At 50.2% G+C, this 11253-nt stretch overlaps 1 protein-coding gene across 1 annotated transcript in view; it reads left to right on the top strand.

Moving 5' to 3' along the window:
* Positions 1–5896: 5896 nt before the first annotated feature.
* Positions 5897–11253, top strand: part of APBB1IP (amyloid beta precursor protein binding family B member 1 interacting protein) — a 102744-nt gene continuing 97387 nt past the window's right edge. The window contains exon 1 of the mRNA XM_051820970.2: positions 5897–6250. The gene's annotated coding sequence lies outside the window, so the exon portion shown is untranslated. The remainder of the gene's footprint in view (positions 6251–11253) is intronic.

Below are 11253 nucleotides of genomic sequence, written 5' to 3'. Positions count from 1 at the left end.
ATTCCAACTCTCCCAGGTAGGTGGCAGGGACTCAGCACTTGTGCCATCCTCCACGGCCTCCCCAAGTGCATTAGCAAGGAGCTAGATCAGAGTGGAGCAGTCAGGACTCCAACCGGCACTCATGTGGGATGCCAGTTTCACAGGCTGCAGCCCGTTTATAGCATTTTTATAGTTAAAGTTCAGAAGTCGGAGGATGACAGAAAAATGAGAAATAGAGACACCCAAGGTAGAATCTTGATTATCTATTGTTGTGAATGGCTGAAATTAATCGCCCAGTCTCCATAAACTACATAACCACCCTAAATACACAGAATCCCAGGCCTCATCGAGAAAGTAGAGGCTTTAGATAAGAACTTTATCTTGCAGCTGTGAGGAAGTAAACAGTTCTTATCTACTTAAGTTCACCCTCTTTCCCTTCCAGTGAGTAGAGATGGCCTCTACCCAGGCCCTTTCATTTACCTGTGCTTTATGCCCAGCCTGGCGATGATTTCACTATCAATTATTTCTATTCTCTCTTTAATGTGCGACTTCTCACTCTCATCTGGAATCTTTGTATTTGAAAACAATTTAAAAATAGATTTATTTGTTTATTTGAAAGGTAAGTAACAAACACAGAGAAAGGCAGAAAGAGAGGGAGAGAGAGAGAGATCTTCCATTAGCTGGTCTACTCCCAATATGGCTGCCACAGCCCACGTTGGACCAGGCCGAAGCCAGGAACTAGGAACTTCATCCAGGTCTCCCACATGGGTGGCCATCTCCCACTGCTTTCCTAGGTGCATTAGCAAGGAGCTGGATCAGAAGCAGAGCAGCCAGGACTCGAACCAGCACTGTGATTTAGGATGCCACTGTTGAAAGCAGTGGCTGAACCCACTGTGCCACAATACTGTCCCCCACAATCTAATAATCTTTGAAAAATTCAAGTGTTTCTCAGTCAAAATCAGTGTCCAAATGTTGTGATGCAGTATATTACGTCTTGATAGTCACACTTTATTTACAAATCCCTATTGGTTTTCCACTTTACTATGTTTCTCAATTCCATATTCCTCATTCACTGCCTCCCTGTCTCTTTCCTCCTAATCCAAAGCAAACTGCTCAGCAGGGCTGTTTTGTTCACTGTCTTCACTTCTTTATGAACGGCCCCATCATGCCATTCGGATAGACCTCTGAGGCCATTCACGCTGCTGAAGCTGGGGACAGCAGGCAAGATGCTGGGTTGGGGCGCCCACATCCCATATCACTGTCCCGAGTTAGACTCCAGGCCCCATTGCAAATTGCAGCTTCCTGCTCATGCACACCCTCAGAGACAGCAGGTGATGTCACAAGGGCTCGGGTCCCTGCCACCCATGTGGGAGACCTTGATCCACTTCCAAGCTCCTGGTCTCAGCCTGGCCCAGCCCTGTTATTGCTGGCAATTGGGGAGTGAAGTAGCAGATGGGAGATCTCTCTCTCTCTCTCTCTCTCTGATAAATAAGTAAATAAGTGAATGAAAAATGTTGTCTCAGTCTGCACCAGACCTGTCCTTTCAACATCTCTGGACATCACTGTCCATTCCTTCCCTGCCCTGTGACTTCACACTGGCTTCTCTTACCCTTTCCAGCTCCTCCTCCAGCTCCTCTGCCACCTCTGCTTCCTCTTAGGGGGATTCCTTGAAGCTTAGCCCAGGGCCCCTCCTTCATCCCACTCCTTCCTCTCTCTATAAGCAATCTCATGGTTCACTACCCATATGGCCATGATTCAAAAGGCATATCCCAGGACTGCCAGAGGTGCAGAGGGTAAAGCCATTGCCTGCAAGGCTGGCATCCCATATTGTGGGGAGCAGCTCGGACTAGACTGTTACTGGAATTAAGACTTATTCTATGCATCTGCTCTCCCACAATATGGCGCTGGGAGAGAAGTAAACAGCTTCCGCACAGCTGCCTCCAGTTCAACCAATTAACTGTAGGACTTGCTCCTGATTGGAGGAGAGCAGCGTACTCGGCGTGTGGGCAGCCGAGTTGGGATTGGCGGAGGAGGACTATAAAGGAGGAGAGAGACGGCATGCACCAGGAACATCTATGGGGAACATCTAGCTGAAGGAACACCCGTGCAGCCCCCGAGACGAGCCGGCCGGCGGTGTGCCGCTCCCCTGCGGAAGTGGGGAATGTGGCCAGGGGGAACTGCCCTTCCACGGAGGTGGAAGGGATAGTAGCCAACCCGGGAAGAACCAGCAGCAAACCCGGGGAGGGCCGAGCAGACGAAAGAACAGCGCAGGGTCCTGTGTCGTTCCTCCACGAAGAGGGGGAGCGACACCATATGAGCACTGGTTCATATGTTGGCTGCTCCACTTCTGATCCAGCTCCCTGCTAATGGCCTGGGAAAAGCGGAGGAAGGTGCTTGAGTGTTTGGGCTCCCATACTGACATGGGAGACTGGGTGAAACCCTTGCCATTGCGGCCAACTAGGGAGTGAACTAGCAGATGGAAGATCTCTGTGTGTATGTGTGTGTGTACCCCTATTCCCTATCCCTGTGCAACTCTTTCAAAAAATCAATAAATCTTTTTTTAAAAAAATGTATATTCCTAACTCTAAACCCGTGCCTCTCCCCTGAGCAACAGACCCTTACACACAATTCTCTATTTGAAGTCTTCACTTGGATGGTCCAAAGGCTTGGCAACCTGGGTTTGCTCAGAGCAAAGCTCATCACCTTTCTCTGCCCTACTCTGCCTGTGTCTGTCACCACAATGCTGTCAACTGCCTTGGAGACAGCTCTCAAGTGGGTCCACTTCTTGGCCTCTCCACTGCCACCAAAGCCAGACCACTACAATCTCTCAGCCCAGCTCAGACATCTATCTTCCTGCCTCCAGCCTTTCTTCATGTGATCAGTTCCCCAAATTACAGCCAGAGTGATTTTTCCAAAGCACAAACCCCTGCCAGCTTTAAATACTATTTAACATATTCTCCCGGCTCTTAGGATGACAGAGCCAGCCTCGACATCGCCCATGTGAGCCTAATCTTGTCGGCCACTTGGCCGTCCCCACCCGGAGCCCAGCCTGTCCGCAGATGCTGCTGCTTCTGTTTGAAGACCCTTTCATGGCTCACTTGGTTAATCCTCCGCCTGTGGCACCGGCATCCCATATGGGCGCCAGGTTCTAGTCCCGGTTGCCCCTCTTCCAGGCCAGCTCTCTGCTGTGGCCCGGGAGTGCAGTGGAGGATGGCCCAAGTGCTTGGGCCCTGCACCCCATGGGAGACCAGGAGAAGCACCTGGCTCCTGGCTTCGAATCGGCACAGCTCTGGCCGTAGTGGCCATTTGGGGGGTGAACCAACAGAAGGAAGACCTTTCTTTCTCTCTCTCTCACTGTCTAACTTGTCAAATAAAAAAAAAAAAGTTCTCTCATATCCATACTCCTTTCTGCATGGCTGCCGTTGTAATCTTAACCCTGCCTTCCATCTGGACTGTCACCACAGCCTGCTGAGTGATCTCTCTGCTTCTTTTCTTGCCATGTTGAACTGAGATTTCAGACAATCGCCAACCAGGATGATGGTTTATGGCATAAGTCGAATCTTGCACTTAGTCGCCAAAAACCTCCCAGGAGCTCCCTGTTACAATTGGAATAAAACCCCAAAGTCCCCAGCGCTGACCACAGACCCAACTTAATCTGGTTTCTTTAAAAAAAAAAATTATTTAGGCCGGCGCCGCGGCTCACTAGGCTAATCCTCCGCCTGCTATGCCGGCACACCAGGTTCTAGTCCCAGTTGGGGCACTGGATTCTGTCCCGGTTGCCCCTCTTCCAGGCCAGCTCTCTGCTGTGGCCAGGGAGTGCAGTGGAGGATGGCCCAGTCCTTGGGCCCTGCACCCACACGAGAGCCCAGGAGAGGCACCTGACTCCTGGCTTCGGATCAGCGCGGTGCACCGGCCACAGCGCGCTGGCCGAAGAGGCCATTGGAGGGTGAACCAACAGAAAGGAAGACCTTTCTCTCTGTCTCTCTCTCTCACTGTCCACTCTGCCTGTCCAAAAAATAAAATTATTTATTTATTTGAATGGCAGTTACAGAGAGGCAGAGGCAGAGAGAGAGAAGAGAGAGAGAGAGGTCTTCCATTCCCCTGGTTCACTCCCCAAATGGCCACAGTGGCTGGAGCTGTGCGGACCTGAAGCCAGGAGCTTCTTCCAGGTCTCCCACGTGAGTGCAGGGGCCCAGGCACTTGGGCCCTCTTCCACTGCTTTCCCAGGTGCATTAGCAGGGAGCTGGATCGGAAGTGGAGCAGCCAGGACTTGATCGGGTGCCCATTTGAGATGCCGGCACTGCAGGCAGTACTTTTACTCTATAGGCCACAGCGGTGGCCCAATCCGGTTTCTGATGATCTGTCCTCACACGGTGTCACAGCCCGTTACACTCACACTGGCCTGCCTTCTCTCCAACCTCTCTGCATTCCTTTTCCAACACCTTTCTTGCTCTTCCTCCTCTTGGAATGGTTGGCTGCCCTTTGTGATAAGTTTCAAAGAGGCAGCCTGACCACACCTCCTCGTCCAAGAAAGTCCCTCTCCGTTCCATGGCTTGCTTTTTACTTTCTGTGTAATACTGCAGAGCCTTGCCACAGCTTCCCATGTCACTCACCTCCTATCCACCCTCTTCCCTCTCCCCCTAACACACTAGCTGCCATGTTGTGTTTCCAGAACCTCAAGTGCTTTTCCTAAGGCTGAACCGTTAAATGGGCTGTTCCTTCTGTGCCAGATACTCTCACCCAAAAATCCACACAGTCTCACGCCTCATGTCATTTAGGCGGACCCAGGCGTCACTTACCAGTTCTTCCTCAGTGACCATAATTAATTCAACAATGCTGTCCTCATGCCTTTCGCTCCCTCTCCATCACATTTTGATTCCCCTCAAACCCCATTCCTGGGGCCTGTGCTGCGGCCTAGTAGGCTAAGTCTCCGCCTGCAGCGCTGGCATGCCACATGGGCGCTGGCTGCTCTGCTTCCAATCCAGCTCCCTGCTAATGATCTGGGAAAGCAGTACAAGATGGCCCAAGTGCTCGGGCCCCTGCATGGGGGCTCCCTCCACATGGGAGACCTGGAGGAAGCTCCTGGCTTCGGATCACCTCAGCTCCAGCAGTTGCAGCCAACTGGGGAGTGAACCAGCAGGTGGAAGACATTCTCCCCACTCCCCACCCCGCCCCATTCCCCGGAACTTTACCTCTCAAATAAATAAATAAAATCTTAAAAATAAAAAAGCCCATTCCTCGACATGTTAAGCAGTCATTGATTTACTGTCCGTTGTTTTGTGCCAATCAGAATGCGCCATCCAGGCGAGCAGGAATTCTGTTTTTTGAACTACCGTTTTCACTGTTCTTAGAAAGAGTTGGTGCTCAACACTTTCTTATTCAATAAGTGACTGCACAGATTCTCCTAATGTACGAACTGAATTTCTATGTCTTCCCCTCCCCCGCACGCCTCTGGGTGCACAACTGTACCCCCTCCCCCATAAAAAGGAGAAACATTCAACCCCGTTTGCTAACCATAACCGATTCTAGCTCCCCAGCCACTTCTCTCCCCGGAGACTGCACTTCCAACACTCAGGCTATTATTTCTCGTGCGGGTCCGTCACTTATTTTCTGGTGATTGAGCAGGTGGCCCCGGCTGGGGCGCCCCACTCGCACCCCAGGGAGAGCGGCTAGCGGCGGGGCGCGCGCGGTCTCTGAGGGCCCTGTGCTCCCTCCAGGCCCGCGCCTGGCGCCCCCGGGGGCGCGCCGAGCCAGAAGCCTTGCGCCACCGGCGCACACAAGGCCTGAAGCAAACACTTAGGAAGACCGGTGCAAAAGAAACCGGCTTCTTCGCCGGCTGTGGAACCTGCCCGCGGCCCCTCAGGTTCCGAAATTTCGAGGTTAGGACGATGGCTGCATTGGCCAAGGGCCGCGCCTGAGAGCCGCGCGCAGGCGCGCGCTCCACAGGTGGGCGAGGCCCAGCGGAGCTGGCGCGCGGGAGCCAGCCCAGGAGGCACGGCCCCGGGACGGAGGGCGACCAGCGGCTTCGGACCCCCGGAGCCCGCTACTCCCTCTTGTGCCAGCGGCTGTGTGTCTCCACCCAGGGGCTCCTCGCCGTTCCGTGCGAGGCGCCACCCATCTGCGCCCTGCGTGGGAAGGGCAGGGTGATACCACTTCCTCCCCGAGGCCGCCGACCTGCAGCAGGGGTGCAGCCGACTGCAGAAGCGCGGGAGACCGCGTCGCCATCCCGCCGGTGTCCTGCGCCCCGCCGCGCCCCCGCGGAGCCGTCGAGGTAAGCGGCGCCCGCGCGGCAGGGAGCCCTCGGAGCTGTCCCGGGACCTTGTGGCAGGCGCCCGGGGGTCGCAGGCCCCGCGAACGCGAGCTTCCTCTCCTGCCGGGCCCTGGAGGGCAGGGGTCTCCCGGGGGTGGGGTGGGGGTCGATCCGCTCATCTGCGCACTGGACCCGGCCGGCCCCGCGAACGCGGGCTTCCTCTCCTGCCTGGCCCTGGAGGGCAGGGGTCTCCCGGGGCGGGGTGGGGGTGGGGGTCGCTCCGCTCATCTGCGCACTGGACCCGGCCGGCGCGGGGGTCGGGGCTGGGGCTGGCGGTTTCCTCAGCTTTGACATTTTCCCCGCCCTGGAAGTCGCTGCCAGCGTGCACTGGTGCGAACGCCACTGGTCTGGAGCACCCCGGGGGTCCCTAGAGCGCACGGTGGGTGGGGATGGGGCGGGGAAGGGTTGGATGCGAATCCGGGCAGGGTCTCTCGGTGTCCACCGCCATGCCACGCGTCTGATAGCGTCTCCTTCCTGTGCGCCTTGAAGACCCCTTCTGGTTTTAAGAGATAATTTCTCCGCTTCGGAATACCAAAAAGATAGATTTGGCTAGCATGCCTAGGTTTCGGAATCCGGCCGGGCACCAGGGTCCAAAAGGAATGACCCAGCGCTGGTACTGCTTGCTTGCTCTCTGGGAAGGCGGTTGGTTGGTTTGCTTTTTGTTTTGGTGTCCACACCCTGCGGAAGTTGAAATGCGTCCTCCCCTGTGTGCTCTTTAGACAAAATGCAGCGAGAGAGGAGGGTGCGTGGGTCACGTCCCCTAGATGTGATGGCGGGAAGCTGGACGCGGTTTAAACAAAGGCAGGGCTGCTAGCTGTCACCTGTTGCAGGATCTGGGCCTCCACACTGAAATTTCAAAAAGGGAACCTTTTCGTTCTGAATACGCTCTGGGTGACAACTTTCCCTCCCGCCTCTCTGAGACGCTGGGACGCCACGTGGGCCCTCTCTGGCTGTCAGGCTGGCCACCCATCCAGGCAGGGCGGCTGGCCTCTGTGAGGTGCTTCCTCTCTGCTCCGGGTGCCTGGCAGGCTTTGATGCCTCCACGATCTTTCCACTCTTAGTGATGGGCGTCTTCTCTGGGCTTTGCGGAGTCCTGGGTTCCAGCCACTGGTCACACAAGGATGGCCTTGGCTGGGCTGTTTTAACCTCGCCGGACCTCACCTAACTTATCAGCAAAGGGAGATTAAAGAACTGTGATATCTAAGAGTGGAGACAATAGTCATGGGAGTGGATCTCCTTGACTTGTGGGATACCAGCACTCTGGGGGGGTTTTGTTTGGGGGGATTTGCTACTAAAAGCGGAGTCCAGTTTTGGTCTATGCATAAGATGGACGTTTCCACCTTACTGATAAACTGAGCAGGGAATCAGCACAATGCTGACAGCTCAATATTAGGTACTTTAGAAAATGAAGAAGTAAAGTGTGTGGGGAATGGAATTAAAAGATAGATTTGTTTGGGTGCCAAAAATTTTGTGAAGCCCATGCCTAGTTTCTTTGTGACATTCAACCTTCGTAAACTTTTTTTTTTTTAAAGATTGATTTATTTATTTGAGAGGCACAGAGAGAGAGAGAGAGAGAGAGGGCTTCCATATGGGATGCCGGCACTGAAGGCAGCAGCTTTACTGGCTACACCACAGCGCCAGCCCCTTGTAAACTTTTAAAATATACATGGATTTCCAAATTTTTGCCCCAAAATAAATGTATCTTTTAAATCTTTTCCATATGAATTTCTTGAAGTACCCTTGTTATTTCAAAATTTTTCAATTGTTGTCTCTCAAGAAATAATTTTATAATGTGAATTTCTTTGTGGCCATGTTACTTGAAATCTTAACTTGCTAGGTTATATAGAGATCATTTCATTTTTTAGTGTTTTTAGATACTAAGAATTTAATCATTTACAAATTCCCCTTTTTTTATATTTTTCCACTTACAAGTAAGACTTTCTCAATATTTCCATATTCCTTTTTTAATATTTATTTTTTATTTATTTGAAAGGCAGAGTTATAGGGAGAGATGGAGAGACAGAAAGAGAGAGAAAGAGGAGGGAGAGAGAGAGAGAGGTCCTTCATTCATGAGTTCACTCCCCATATGGCCACAACAGCTAGGGCTGGGTCAGGCTGAAACCAGAAGCCTGGAGTTGGTGCAGGGGCCCAACCACTTGGGTCATTTTCTGCTGCTTTCCCAGGCTCATTAGCAGGGAGCTGGATCAGAAGCAGAGCAGCCCAGTACTCAAACTGGTGCTCATATGGGATGCCCACGTGGCAGGAAGAGGCTTAACCCACTATGCCACAGTGCCAGTCCCTCCATGTTCGTATTAGAATGAGCAATTTGTAGAGTTCATTGTCATAAATGTCTGTGTTTAGAATGAGAAATTTGTAGAGTTCATTGTCATAAATGTCTGTGTTTTGTTTGCCACTTTGAATTTTATTTAAGCCATCTTCCTTTCTAAGGGCATTATTTTATTTACTTCTAATCTTCTTCAAGTTTATTTAATTACTTTTATACTTAAAAACTTTTAGCTAGTCCACAAACCCTGTAATAAATTAAGTTTGCATTCCATTGTACTCAAATGACAATCTTTACGACTGTATAAGACATCCTAAATTTATTTTATAAGCAGTAAAATGATCTAAGAAGTTCTCAATAGAAAATAATAGAACCATTCTTATTAACATGATTGTTATTTTCAATATGAAAATTTGTGTGTTTTCCATCAGTCTAATAGCAGTCACACTATGTGGCAAGTAACTTAAAATACATGTATTCATTATATAAATTTAAGTGTAGAAGATTTAAATTTTCAAATGTAGGAGATTAAGATATTAGGTCAGCACACTGGTTGTATAGTGATTTATTATGTAATATGGTCACAGTGCTCATGAGGAACAGGACTTGAAGAGGGCACTGTTTCCTATCTGGAAAGTGACTATTAGGTGTCTTGAGAAGGGAGAATGCATCAAGCCACCTCCCTCCAGTACAAGAGACCGGTGTACGTGCAGTGGCGCAGGGCAGGTCTTGAGGACACATGCTAGGGACTGGGAGATGGCACCTGTCACCACCACGTCCCCATGGTTAAGACACAGGAAGTGTTGGAATACAATGATTCAGTTTCTCGGAGGTACTAGCAAAATGTCACAAGACCCTGACAACCGGTTGGCCCCCTTGATCTTAGCCATAGGCATGAGTAGGCAGACACGTGACACTGCTCCAAGGCACCAAGGCTCTGCGCCTGCTCAGTGCACATTCCAGAGCATGATTTCATGACTCCTTTGCCAGCACTTCTAACTAAGTACTGGCTTGAATGTGAATCGTTAAAAATCCTATTAGGAGACCTGTTTTCTTTCTTCTGTCAACTCATATTCCTCTTTGATTACCAGATGATAATAGTAAATAATATTTGCTATAGCATTTATTTAGCTCCTATGACAGGTGGAGTATCCCTTGTCTGAAATATTTAGGACCAAAAGTGTTTCAGATTTTGAGATATCTGCGTGTACATGATGAGATATCTTGGGAATGGGTCTGAACTCTAAACATGATTTCATTTGTGTTTCATATGCACCTTATATACATACATATATATATATATATCCCCGGATATACCACATATGTACATATAGATACATATAAATGTAGGCTGAAGGTAATTTTATGCAATTTTTAAAATAATTTTGTGGTTGGGGTAAAGTTTGTATGTCAAAGCCGAAGGTGCTAGAAGGGTCTTTTTATCCCCTTGGGGACAGTAAGCTGTGTTGTACACCTGCATTTTGACTGTGACCTGTCTGTCACATGAGGTCAAGTGTGGCATATTCTGCCCGTGGTGTCATGTCAGCACTCAGAACATTTCAGATTGGGAACATTTGGGATTTCAGCTTTTCAGAGGAGGGACACTCCCTCAACTTTTATATGAAACCCGTGCTCATCCTCACAGCCTGGACTTATGCTATCATTACTGCCTGTTTCATCATTGAGGAGATGAAAGCTCAGAGAGATAAGAAACTCACACAGGGCACAGGATGTGAGCTGACATGGAATGGGGCCAGTCTGAGACCAGGGTGAGGCACTGTGCCAGGGGCTAGGGCTTCCCTGGTGAGGAAAGGTGGCGCTTTCTTCAAGAAACTGACAATCAAGTTGAGAAGATGTAACCAGGCAGGTGTCATTCTATGGTGGCTATGGGAGGACACACCGGCATCCTACCCCAGATTAGGGTCAAGGAAGTACCCTGACCCAGCCAGAAACCTGCTTTGTTCCACCAGGAAGACAAGACACTGCCTTTGATTTTGAAGTCATTCCTTCTAGATGTGTCTTTTGAAACAATGATCTGCTTTATCGGCAATCAGATGTTTTCATTTTTGTTTTTGTTCCAATCCCTGACATCAGCCTGCTAGGTTATGGAAATTGACAAGGCCGTGAGTCTCAGGGGTTTTTGTTGTTGTTGTTGTTTGTTTGTTTTGCCTAAGTCTGCCTAGAATCCTCTGCTTTGGTCTCTCCTCACAGACTCACTGGGGGCATGGTTGTGGGTGTAGAAGGGGAGTAAATGCTATATCACAAAGCAGGTCCGTTTCCACAGGCTGCAGCTGGCCAACTCAACCCTGGACAGCTGCATCCCATGAAACTGCCGAGAAACAGGAAGTGGTATTAGAACAAGTGACACAGGATTGGATTTATTTTCTCTTCATTCTTATATGAAATATTTCAGACATTCAAAAGATGATGTATTACACATAAATAAAAGTATATACACACATGCATATATATATACATATATATATAAAAAAAAAACAGAAAGTAATAATTGGCTGGCACTGCAGCTCAATAGGCTAATCCTCCACCTAGCAGCGCCGGCACACTGGGTTCTAGTCCCGGTCGGGGCGCCGGATTCTGTCCTGGTTGCCCCTCTTCCAGGCCAGCTCTCTGCTGTGGCCAGGGAGTGCAGTGGAGGATGTGCTTGGGCCCTGCAACCCAT

This window comes from Oryctolagus cuniculus, chromosome 13 (assembly GCF_964237555.1).
Source record: "Oryctolagus cuniculus chromosome 13, mOryCun1.1, whole genome shotgun sequence".
Lineage (NCBI taxonomy): Eukaryota > Metazoa > Chordata > Mammalia > Lagomorpha > Leporidae > Oryctolagus > Oryctolagus cuniculus.
The sequence above is the reverse complement of the archived record's forward strand: the minus strand, read 5'-3'. Positions and strand labels throughout refer to the sequence as shown.